This window comes from Ochotona princeps, chromosome 9 (assembly GCF_030435755.1).
Source record: "Ochotona princeps isolate mOchPri1 chromosome 9, mOchPri1.hap1, whole genome shotgun sequence".
In the NCBI taxonomy this organism is placed as follows: domain Eukaryota; kingdom Metazoa; phylum Chordata; class Mammalia; order Lagomorpha; family Ochotonidae; genus Ochotona; species Ochotona princeps.
In genome coordinates, this window is record NC_080840.1 from 45,204,246 (window position 1) to 45,217,533 (window position 13,288).

At 39.2% G+C, this 13,288-nt stretch overlaps 1 long non-coding RNA gene across 1 annotated transcript in view; it reads left to right on the forward strand.

Annotated features, from left to right (window-relative positions):
• LOC131481143 (uncharacterized) overlaps positions 1–13,288 on the forward strand; it is a 58,379-nt gene that overhangs the window by 21,241 nt on the left and 23,850 nt on the right. The window contains exon 2 of the long non-coding RNA XR_009246078.1: positions 10,442–10,537. This is a non-coding gene — a long non-coding RNA (uncharacterized LOC131481143). The remainder of the gene's footprint in view (positions 1–10,441; positions 10,538–13,288) is intronic.

The window sequence follows — 13,288 nt, forward strand, 5'->3', positions numbered from 1 at the left end:
ATTATATTTTGTACAATTTAGTGTCACCATTAAGATAGTAAAGTTGACTGTAATGTAATGGGGACATTAACTGGAAATTTATTCATTGTAAAAACTTTTTGCAAGTCATTTCTGTTGGCATTAATATCACTAATGCGAACAGCCGACTTTAAACATGGAATGTTCAGTGACCCAGAAAATCTAACCCCAACTGATCTGACAGATATGCTGTGTGGTTAGGCTCACTGGCATCCTTCAGTTGCTGGGAGCAGGCATTGAAGACTCCTGAGATGTTCTCTGAGAAGGGAACATGAGCACTATTCTGCTTGTGGGGACTCAGTGTTGGTCTTGCCTGTAGCCAGGCTTTGGTTCATGAGCATGGGGCTTTATATTTAGTGTGATATAAAGGGTTTCAATGGTGAGAAGACTTTGGCTCTGTGTTTCTGTTCTTAATGCCAAGAGTAGGAGGACAAGCACAGCAGGCATATGCTATACCATGACGAAACTTTGAGATGTCAAGCTGAGTGAAATTGGCCAGTCACAAAGGGATTCTGGTGGTGTGCAGTATCTGATTCTTATAGGCAGAAAGTAGAGAGATGATTGCCAGAGCCTGGGGAATCTGGGACTAGTGGGTTACAAAACTACAGAAGACAGTTCTGGGGGTAGATGGTGGTGATGATGGCACAATAGAGTCGGTGCACTGAATGCTACTTAAAAATGGCTGCAATGATAAATTTTGTAATATGTATATTTTATTACAGTTTGAGAAATGTAAGGAAAGCATGTTTCAACAAAACATCCTTTAACAAAAGTGTGTAATAGATTGTCTAGGATAGCAGAGAATGCCGCTGTTGATGTTGGTGTTGTACTACTTTGGCTTCTTGAGGTAAATTATTTTTCTTAAAGAGCAGCAGGTGTAGAGATTCTCTGCTCTGAAATCTTTGCCATTTGGAAAGCACGGGAAGAGGGCCCCGACTGCACTTCTAACTTGAGAGTCCATGCCGAGGGAATGTTCGATGGCAGTTAGTCTCGGAGCAGAGGGAAGCGTGGGAAAGCTGCCACGTGCAGAGCAGCCTGTGTATCTTTCAGAAAGCTTAGGTGAGGCTTCGAACCCCTCGTCCCAAGGATCATGATATTGTGGAGATTTTCTTTATTTTTGGAAGAAGATAGAAAAGGTATACTTAAATTTCACCAAAACTTTCTTTGGTGTTTGACAATGCTTTGAGTGATGGGAAATTGCCAGTTTATTATCAGAGTGGAAAACAACTTATTGACATAATTTCTTGGCAAGATATTATCGCATTGCTGAAAAAATATTATGCAACTTTTATTTTTATTTTGCAAGCAAGAGAGTGACTAGATTTAATACATTGTCATTTTAAAAATAGAAATGCAAAGATCAGCTGCCAGATGAGATAAATGCTTTCTGTCTTAGGTGGTGGGGAGTTTAACTCTTTTTTTTTTCCTTAGGGAAATAACTTCCATAATGGAAGTTAATAAGGGATTTTGAATGTAGAAATGTGTTTAACTACAAAGTACATGGTTTTTGCCACTTTCCTCTGGGCAGAGAAGTATTTAGAAAGAGCTGGAGTGACCAAAGAGTAAATCTTCATTAATGTATTTTGGATTTAGAACATCTCTGGTGTTATTGAAGTTCAACAATGTTTTCAAAAGATATTTATTTCCAGAGACAAAATGATCTTACATCAGCTAGGTTACTTCCTAGATGGCCAAAACTGAACTGGGCTGAAGTCTGCAACCCAGTCCTGGCGTCCATCTGGGTCTTCCATGTATGTGTAAGGCTCCCAAGCATTTAAGCCATCATGTTTTGTCCTTGGATCACAAGCAGCAGAGCTGGGACTGAAGCAGGTACTCTGTGGTGGTGTGCAGGTGTCCCAAGGGATGGAAAAACCAGCCAAGTCTTAACACCTGCCTCTTACAAAGATTTTCAAAGGTGGTGGCTCCCCTTGTCTCTCTCCAACTCCTGGAATAGCGAAGTGACCCCATGGAATACATCACAGTTACTCGGATTTGTATTCATATATCAGAATTGTAATAGCAGTGCTACCCAGCTGCTCGTAGAATGTGGGCTGGGAATCTTGGATTGTTTTGTGATTTTATAAATTTTTTGAGTTGTTATTTCTAGCCACTGACTCACAATCTTTGGAATCCTAGTAAATGGCAATTATTAATTGTTCATACTCAGTTGAAGTGTGCTAGATTTATGTTTGTCTTTATGTGTTGCTTTTATGAGTGTTAAAAAGGAATAGATGAGATGCTTAGCACTCTTGTATAAATGGTATGTTTTGCAACAAGGTCCATTTATCTTTGATTTGCAACCAGATACACTTATCCTTTATAAAATGTGCGATACAGACACTGCAGTAAGCATTTTATGGGTTTTTCCATCATGTTATTTTTCAGAAATGTCTTGGATCCAACATTTCTCTGTCCATATGTAGGCCTCTTAAGTGTTACTGTTTATAGAGAATCAATAAGCAAAAGTGATGGGCTATATTGGGCTAAATTTAATGGAACTTTTCAGTGCTGCCTTTCTCCTTTGTCAAATGCAGAGAAATCCAGGCATCTGTTTCATCCGAGTCCAGATGAATAAAATATTGGAATACATAAAAGTCTCCTTTTTAGGGGTCATTGTGGTATATGAGGTGAATTACAGTAAGGTAGTTTGGTTTGAACCTCAAGGAAATACCTTGCATTGTATAATTCTGCCTGTGTTGGAAAGAAAAGTTCTCTGATTAGGTAGAAATCTGTGATTCATGAAGAAAGTGGAATAGAAGAAATATCTTTGCATTGATGCGTGTGTGCTTGACATTTTTACATGTATTAATTTGTTAATAATACCTTCCTCCAAAATAGATATTCTTTTCATTATTCTATGAAAAAATGGATTTCCTGATATCACTTTACCCAAAGTTCATGATGAGTAATAGTGGCCAGGACCTCACTCCTTGGTCATGTACTACACTGCTTCTGAGAAGTCAGCCAACTTTCAGTGAGCATTTGCTCTGTGTAAATCTCTTGTTAGTTAGTTCTTTCAATGTTTTATTTTTAAAGTTTAGAATATTTTTAAATTTACAAAATCAAAATTACATAGTAGAGTTCCAATGTACCCAACATCTAATTTTCCCTGTTATTGATAAATACTTGGATGAACTTTAGCCAGCTTCCTTTCGTTTTTATAATTCAGACTCTTTGTATCCCTCAAAGCCTGTGGTAGTCAACTGTCTGTGTTTGAATAGATTTAAAAGGATTTTTAGGTATAAAAATTGACTTCCACACTAAGAAAGATCATACAATATTTGTCCTTATGTTTCTTGTTTAGTTCACTTGGTTTGATGTCTACCAGTTCCATTAATTTGCTGCAAATAATGGGATTTAATTTTTTAATGGATGAACGGTAGGTATCCCATTGTGTATATATACCAACATTTCTTTGCCCATTCATCTGATGATGGATACCTCGGTTGAGTTAGTATCTTGGCTGTATGGTTGATTGTGTGAATAGTGGTATGATAAACATGGTGAAACAGGTGTGTCTTTGATAGAAAGATTTCGTGTCTTTTTAGTATATACCCAGTGGTGGGATTGCTAGATCACACAGCAATTCTATTTCTAGTATTTTGATAACTACATACTATTTTATATCCTCTTGTGTAATATACTAACATTTAAATATTTCAATGATTCTTTGTGGCAGGCACTTAATCGCCTTTATTTTGTGGATGTGAAAGTGGGGCATTTGAGACATTAAGTTGTTTACTCAGGGTCAGATGTCTTGGCGGGATTTGAACCAAACTGAAATTGAAATGTCCAGGGACATTCACTAGGTAATCATTTTGGTTTCTCTACCTATTCCTGAAAGTTAGAACAGCCTGGATCCTTCAGAAAGTTGGTCACCTTCTGATTTCAAGTTGTTCACCTTGTGACTTCAAGATGGCAGCGCATTTGTTGGGCCTGCTGCATTACCCGTGCTGATGCACTGGTGAAGGTTATAACATCAGACTAGATGTTAAAAGGAAAAAAAAAAGCTAACTGTTCTATCTTAGAATCCCTGACTCATTCAGAATATATACATGAAGTTTCACATTGTGGGGATTAAGATAACTAGGCAGGGGTTCATGGTTGAGTGGATCCAGCTGTAGGTAATTTTTCTATTTGGGGTGAATGTTTTGATGAGACAAGTAAAGTGGGTATAAAGAGGGAAAGGGGATAAAACGTTGGAGAGACAGGAAAGGATTCTCAAAAATGTGATTGATTGGACTAAGAATAAAAGGGTTTGTGTGTTCAGACATACATGAGGACAAGTTCAGACGGGGAGTTATTTGGGAATGCATGTGTCGATTGAAAGGGCACCGCAGTACATCAGAACAGCTGTGCCAAGAGCAGATGTTGCTAAATCTATAGGGGCCTTGCTATAATCTTGAGATCTGCGGCTTTGATCACCTAGGTCAGGGAGGGGATGTGCAGTGCTAGCTCCATTGGCCACATAAGGCCCATGGAATCATGTAGCTTGGCCCTACCAAGGCAACCACATGTGGAACTTCTACACACAATACATCTGTATCAGGCTCATTTTTAAGTTGACAATTTTCTGTGACTAGTGAATGATGTTACAATTACCCAAATGGACCTTGGCAGGAAAAGAGCTTCCTATCCTGCTATAAGTGACAGAATGTGCTGTAAGACTGCAGCGCTAATATATTGGCAGAGGGGCAAGGGGCATGATCATAGCTGCATATGACAAAGAGTGGAGGTTGAAAGCCTGGGTGTTGGGAGATGCTTGCAAAACAATGGTAATGATCTTAGGTGGCAAATTAAGATTAGCTATAACAATTGTAGTATTCATAATTCTAGTTGCTGCCAGGCCTGCCTACCTTTGAGGTAGTTTGTTAAAATTTGAGATAGTCCAGTCGCTGGAATGCTGTGATCAGGAGCCAGATTCCTTCTCTGTAACTTAAACTACTGCAAATGATATGTCTTCTGCCTCAAGGCCATTTACCTTGCACCATTTACCAGGTCTTTCTCTGATTGATACCAATATTTCTTGGTCCCCTTCATATGTTCTACACCTTAGTTTTTCAGGATTAATCATCTTCAGCATTTATAGTTTGGAGTGATAGGTATGTCGTCTAAGAACTTTAGCTCTGGAGGGTTGGCTACATAATAATGGTAAGCTGGCTTTGGAAGGGGGCTTCCCATTAGTCATTCAAGAACAAGGTAGAAATTGCCTGAACCCTTCAACAGGTTGATCAGTTTACAGCACACAGAGAATAATTATATGTATTTGTACTGAAAGCAGTATGTCTGATAGTTCAGCCTAGTATTTCTAGTATTTCACTGTTTGTTTTTGTTTTTTGCTATACTTAGTGAGATCACAATTTAGTGTTAAACTCAAATTTGTAGACTTTTCCTCACATATGTTTTAACTTCCATTGTGGAAAGTGGTTACTTAATTTTTTGGTAAGGGAAGACTGATGCTGTTGTACAGTGGTATAAAGCTGCTGATTGTGACACTGGAATCCCACATACCAGGGGCAGTTTGAGACCTTGCTGCTGTGTTTCCAGTTCAACTTCCTAATAATGCCCTTGTGAAGGCAGCAGAAGTGGCTCAATTGCTTGGGTCCCTGTCATCCACGTGAGAGACCTGGATGGAGTTCGGAGTTCCTGGTTCCTGGTATTGACCTGGTACAACCTTGGCTGTTGTGGCCATCTGGAGAATGAACCAGCTGATGGAAGAGCTCCCCCTCTATGTCTCTGCTATGTTGTCTTACATTTTGAATAAATGAATGAATAAATCTTCCAAATATGTGTTAGGAGCCACAGACTTATGGGCCTTAAACTTGGCATGCCTGACAACCTGCCTTGGGCAAGCAGGGCCACAGCAAGCAGGACACTAGGCCAGAACATCCTGTGTAAAGCAAGTTGAATAGAACCTCCACCCTTGTTCCTGTTCAGATGATTAGTTCCTCCCCTGTTTCAATATGGATGATTAGTTCCTTCCCTGCTTCAATGAAGATAATTACTTCCAGGAAACCCCTCCCCTTCTCCTTCTCCCCTAGAGAAGGTATACATGTGAGGAGTCAAATAAAGAGTATGAGGCACTCTTTTCCACCAAGTACTGTGTCTGTGTGTTTCTTGGTCCAGCAGTCCGGGGGCTAGCAGCCGGGCATTCCCAGTCCACCCTCAGGGTTTGAGCATCGTGCCCTGCAGGTCAGAACAAATACGTGCTTTGATTTTTTTTGAGACTACATTTTTGTCTCCATCTGGTATGGTTGGTGATACCCCTCAGGAAAGATTTATTGAATAAACATAGCATAATGGTTTTTTGACTAATATTTCACATCAATATTACAATATTGTTCCAACTTATCAATTCAGAATTGTGATTCTATTGCATAACAATCTATCCATTTTTAAGCTTGCCTTCATCACCTATGATTTCAATGTTCTTGTCTTTAATCTTCGTTTACGTTATAGTAGCATGCCTAGTATAATGAAGGACAAAGTCTGTGGCTACTTGAGAGATGTTTCCCACTTACCTCATCAAAGTACTTTTAAGAATAGTTTTGAAGTTAATATAAAAATGCTTTTATTCCTTTAAGTATCTGCACTTCTTTTTTTGGTTTGTTTTCTATACATGTTTTGTTAAGTTTTCTCTGTTCTGGATGCTACCATTTCTCTATCACCAAAGCTGTAGGAAGTTTATACTTTCACATAGAAGAGAGATAATTGACTGAATATTATCAGGCTGTTTTTGTTGAAATCTATAGCCTACCAGAAAGCATAGAACAATGGAATAACAAAGTCTCCCTGTAGGTGTAACTGCCCATTTTTATTTCTTGATGGACTTTAAATACTTGGCCATCATTAATGATAATCCTTATGCAGTTGGAGATATTAGGCTATAGCTGAAGGAATGTAAGGTCTTATTAGGAAGTCAAAAAATTGTGAAGATAAATAGTGGCTGCACTGAATTCCTTTAGAATCACCCCTGTGAAGTATAATATACATGAAGTTAGATTTAATGATTCTTTAAAAAGATTAAATATTTGAAAGCACAGAGAAAAGGAGGGAAGGGGGAAGGAGGGAGAGAGGGAAAACGAGAGAGAGAGAGGCTGACTGTTGGTTCATTCCCAAAACGGGCCTAACAGCTGGAGCTGGGCAGGAGCCAGTAGCTTCTTTCAGGTCTTCCATGTGGGTACGGAGCCCCAAAGACTTGAGTCCTCCTCCGCTGCTTTCCCAGGCCCCAAGAAAGAACCTAGATTAGAAGTGGAGCAGCTGAACATGAACCAAGACCAATACGAAATGCTGGTGCTGCAAACAGAGGCTCAGTCTAACAGGCCATGGCACTAACTCATTAATTTAATGATTTTTAAAGATACAGTACAGGCAGTGAATTTGCAGAATGTGCAGGATCCTGTGCCCATTACATCTGAACTGTTTCTCTCACCTCAGCCTGTCATGTTATGTCTCTTTGCAGTTAATTTCTTTCCTTCTTACTGCATTAGTGATGTCTTTTGCAAAATTTCATATTATTGATATTATGCATTATAATTTTTGTTCCTTCTTTGCTTTGATATACATCTCTTGAGGTTCTTTTGTGGGGTTTTTTTTTTGCTGCTTTTGTTTTTAATTGGTACATAAAATTGTAAATATTTGTGTGGTACCAGCCAATATTTTGACATACATAAATTGTCTAATGTTGACACTATAGTAAACATACCTATATTCGCATTTATCATTTTTTGTGGTGAAAATTTTATGTTGTTTTGTGTATCAATAACTGTTGCATTTTTATCAGTGAGTAGTTGCATGTGTAACACGTCAAAAATTTGGCTATTCATTCACCACTTGGTGAACATTTGCGTTCTTTCAGTTTAGGGCTCTCATGACTAAGGCTGCTATGAGCATTTTTATCTTTGTGTGGAATCAGTGTTTGAGTTTCTCATGGGTATATACTGAGAAGTGGAATTGCTAGGTCATAGATAAATATGAGCTTAACTCAATAAGAAACTGCCAAATTGTTTCCCAATGTGCTTGTTTGTACTTTCTAACATAATTAAATGTGAATACCAGTTGCTCTGTTATCCTTCCAAATACTGGGTATTTTCAAATCTTTTTTAAAGTTTAGCAATTCTTACTGGTGTGTTATAGTATCTAATTAAGACTTTAGTATGAATTACCCAATGAAGATGTCTACGTGTGCATACTTGGCATTTTTTTTTTCTTTGTTGAAAATGTATTTGGACGTCTTGCCGTGCCCTGCCCCCTCGCTACACCCCACCTGCATCCCGTTAGTGTGGGTTGTTTAGCAGTGGATTTTAATACTGTTAATGGGTTTGTGTGAAGAAATATAGGAACAACACTTTTATTTTTTTGCTGTGGCAGTTTCAAGAAAGGAATCTCCCTCATGATTTTTTGGTTTCCTGATGGTTTTTTTTGTTTGTTTGTTTTGTTTTTTCCCTTTTTGGACATTTGTGGAGCCGTTCTCCTGTTGTGTTGGCCTGCTTTGGTTTATCTTTCTTGTTTCCTTGCATATGCATTTTCCTTCAGCCACATCTGTGAACTCAGTTTCTTGGGAAAACCACATGTAACTTTACTAGCTTGCTACACTCCGACACATACCTCTCTGTGGAATCCCTGCCTCTAATGCCCCTGGGATTGCCTCTCTTGCGTACTCCAGTTGTCTTTCTGCAAGAAGCAGGTGACCATCTTGTGCTTTTTTTCAATTCCCATGCACCTCACCACACCATGTAAACAGTGGAGGAGACAACAAAAAAGTAAATGGAAAGGAAATTTTGTTTAAAATTTTTGGCCCAAACAAAAAAATCCCGAGTGTACATTGTATTAGTACAAGCCCCTCTGTTTTGTTGTGGAGAGTCAAAATTATTTGAATGGGAATCAAACATATTTTTGATTATTTTTTTGTAACAGTGTGATTTTTTTATTAATTTTGATTTCTGAAATCTGAGTAGGTTTCATGGAAAATATGTATAATGAAAAAGCTATCCATAGATTTAAAAATTTTTCACACTAGAAAAAACTTGCCTTTGAAGCTGATTTTCCACAAGTGTTTGAAAGTACCCTTGGCATTTTATTTTAGCAAGTGGATGAGTTTTGCAAGTATAAGTATCAAAGCAATCAGCTCCATAGAATTTAGGGTTTCTACTTCAATGTTAACAGTGATGTTTAACGTGCTTATTCAGCCTTGTGCAGGAGAGAAGTCTGTTTCGAAAGTTAAAAAGTGACAGTTAGAAGTATTAGTCTATGTTGTTATTTGAAGATATTTTGACAAAATTTAGGTCAAGATTTGCAGTCTGAATCATAAACATTTTGCATAATGTTTGTTACACATTACCCTGGAAAGATGATGCTGGTTAGGAATCTGACACAAATCTGAGTGAACTGACTTTTGCCATCAACTGTTGGAATCCTAGGTACTTCATTAAAATGTTTTATATTGGTTCTTCTCTAACTATGCAAAATACATAGGGAATCTCCTAAAGGGGTTTCGGTTGACACTCAGCACCCTTTCACTCCCTTCTGCTTGCTCCCACTCCCAAGTAAACAAAGATACACTCGTTAGCACTGATGGCATTGGTACTAAAAGCAGATGCAGGAGAACAAGCCAGTTTTAACTGCTACCACAGTGTTTTCTCTAGAGTTACCAGATGTCTGTAAAACAGTCACTTTCATGGTTTATCCAAGTATCTATAAGTACATGCAAAGCAGTCACATGTCTGCTAGTTGGGCCTAGGCAAGCCACTTCCCCTCAAAGAGCTTCAGTTTATTTCCCTCTCTGTAACTTGGAGTCACATTATTGCTTGAACTCAGACTGAGCTGGGTAAGCAATTTTTTTTTCTCTTGAAATTGTTAAATTGTGTACTTGAAAATTGCTTACTGTGGACTCCAGCATGTGTCCCAGGAAGCAGCTCCTAGAGATGCAGGAATTTGTCCTTGTTCGGGAGTTTAAATGCAAACTGCATTTGAGAGATAGGGTGAGCAAAGTACCTTTTAGTATTTTCTTTCCTTTCAAACATTAATGGCTCACAGTTCTTTCCCTTTTCTGATTTGTGGGAGGCTGTCATTTCCTACAAGTTCTGTAAATCGGGCAGATGGAGGAGTCCCATTTAGTGATGTTGACATTGGAGTGTTGCAAGCCTGGGCTTCCCAGGCTAGCGTCGTCACACAGGCTCTCATTTGGTTTCCTTTCCATTAAACACACAAACAAAGGCTACCTAATACTCCATTGTTTGTTTTCTTCTGGAACCAATTTAAAGTTTGTTAGGGCAGCTAAATTAGAGAAAAGGATTTGGAATCTAAGTTTTCCCTGGTTTATTAGGAAACTGTCTCCATTACTCAACCAGTTTCTCTTGAGTGATACTTTTTAATCAATTTCATTCCCCAGCATAATTTTTAATCTGTGTTCTTTTCCTTTTAGGAGTTCCAAAAGCAGACGTGCAGAACACTGCTCCTCTTTTTACATCTTGGATTACAAACTGAGAAGACTCCATAAAGCTAAAAGGGAAATAACAAGGTAATTACATTTATAATTTTTAAAGATGTATCTGTCTGATCTTAAATATACCTCATCCTTAGCTGCGCAGAAAATTCCATATCCCACCCCTGTGTTTCTCTACTTTGTCGTTCTTCCTCACTTTGCCTTCCTTCTCTCCTCCATTGCCTCCCTCTCTTTTTCCCTTCATCGGTTGACACTAGCAAGCATTTCTGGAGTCTACCCTTTGTGTGTTGGTTCTCAGTGCTTGTGTTTTAGCCTTACATCTCATGCCCTGGCAGGAGCAACTTGGTTAAAAGAGCTGGCTACGCCCTGCCCTCAACTTTGGTGTTTGCTGGGATAGTGCAGATGCTGCTGCCATAGTGCCATGGCTGGATGCAGAGGCTGGACCTGGCTCCTGCCCCTCATTAGTCCCAAGATGCACGCACTTTTCCCAACCCTCTCTGGGATTCCCTGAGTATTGTTTGCAATTCTGAACACTAGATAGTTAACATCTGCAATTTAGACAGTTGGCATCAGAATCCATGGGAGTAGGTGAACTACATCAGTGTGTTATTTATTCCCCAACTAGTGAATATATGAACATCCCCACTGAATGTAGACTGGTAGATTTTTGTTCAAAGACTAACATGATATATAGGTTGTAAGATAATAGTAAAACAAAAAATAAAAACAAAGCAGAACTATTCTAGAATTACTGTGAAAATTAGGGAACCAAGCTACCACAGGGTTTGGCATATTTGAAGTAGTTAATATAAGTTGAACCTCCCCAGTCTGTAGAGCTGAAATCCAAAATATTCTCCAAAATCAAAAATTTTATATCATAATATCTTTTTTTAGGAGATTTATTTTATTTTTATTACAAAGTTACATATATAGATAGGAGAGACAGGGAAGAAGATAGAGACTTACATTCATTGATTCACTCCCCAAGCAGCCGCAGTAGTTGGAGCTGAGCCAGTCCAAAGTAAGGAGCCTGGAGCCGTTTTTGGGTCTCCCATGCGGGTGCAGGATTGCAAAGCTTTGTGCCATCCTCAACTGCTTTCCCAGGCCACAAGCAGGAAGCTGAATGGGAAGTGGGGCCGCTGGGATCCCAGTGGCCTTATGGGATCTCAGCACATGCAAGGCGAGGACTTTAGCTGCTAGTCTACTGCACCAGACCCAGAGCACCATATCTTAACTGGCTGATCCTCACCTTGCAAGCACCAGGATCCCATATGGGTGCCAGTCTGTGTCCTGACTGTTCTACTTCCCTTTCAGCTCCCTGCTTGTGTCCTAGGAGAGCAGTGGAGAATGACCCAAGCCTTGGACCCCTGCACCTGTGTTAGAGGCAGAAGAAAGCTTTTGGCTCTTGGTTTCACATTGGCTCAGCTCTGACTGTTGCGACCATTTGGAGAGTGAAGCAATGGATGAAAGATCTTTTTCTCTGTAAATCTACTGTTCCAATATAAATAAATAAATCCTTAAAAACTTCTTCCTGAGCACCAACGTGACCACAAGTGGTGAATTCTACACCTCTGCTGAGTTACAGTGTCAGTGCTGTACAATAGAGAACTAACTTCCACCTGTGTACATGATGTGCATATGAAGCAGTTTTCGTTGTGTATATGTAAACATCCCATAATCTAAATACCACTTCATCTAAGCAGTTCAGGTTAGGGGCACTGAGCTTGTGCAATCATTTTTGTTACTGTGATGTTCTGCAGAACAGAGATACTGATATGTGCCTCTCCGGACCTCAGTAGGCATTGAATGAGGTGATATCTGTACAATATGTTGGGAGGGCACAGTGCATGTACTTTCAGATGAGTCCTCAGTCACCATGGCAGGATAATAATGGTGTTGACAGCTGTGTTCAGAACAGGATGAATATGATGACATGGAATGCAGGCTAATATCTAACAATTAAGGGAAAGAACAGTTGCAAATTCTGTAATTTCAACAGTAGTTCATTAAATCACTGTTTATATTTAGAACACAAATATTCATTCATGAAAACTTTGGCTGTTGTAAAAAGCTAAATTCTGGGACCCAAGTTGCAGCACCACTTCTTTAAATGCAAGCATTCCAAATTTGGGTCCTAGCTGTTCTGCTTCTCATCCAGCTTCCTGCTAATGTTCCTGGGACTGCAGTGAGTGAATGGGGTCCTGCTGTACTTGTGGGAGTTCTGGGCAGAGTTCCAGTTTCCTGGCTTTGGCCTGTAGCAGACATGGCTGTTACAGGCATTGAGGAGTGCCCCCGGAGGTGGAAGAGCCATCTGTCTCTCCCTCAGTTCCTGCCTCTCTCTTTGTCTTTCCCTTTCTCTCATTCTTTCTCTCCTTGCCCCTCTTTCCTTCTCCGTTTACACATAATAAGATGCACAAACATGTAAAACTGTTAAATTTTGTGAAAACTGCTTAGTTCTTATTAGTGTCCATTTTGTAAACATAAAGGAAAGTATATCTTTGGAAAATTATTAAATTTCAACACCAATAAGAATAGAGATACAATATTTCGATTAACATTAGAATCCATTATCTACACATGTCTTTGGTTGAAATACACATGTGTTTGTGTCATGGTTTTACTCTCTCTTGTGATAATGCCTTTTGACATCCTTTCATGGGAGTCTATGCTGAAAGTTTCTGAAACCAAGAAATATAGATACATCATTCCTCTGAATGGTGATGATATAAGTTGGTGAGATCTCCCTCTATCCTGACTCTCTGTCTCTCTCTCTCTGTCTCTCTCTCTCTCTCTCTCTCTCACACACACACACACACACACACACAC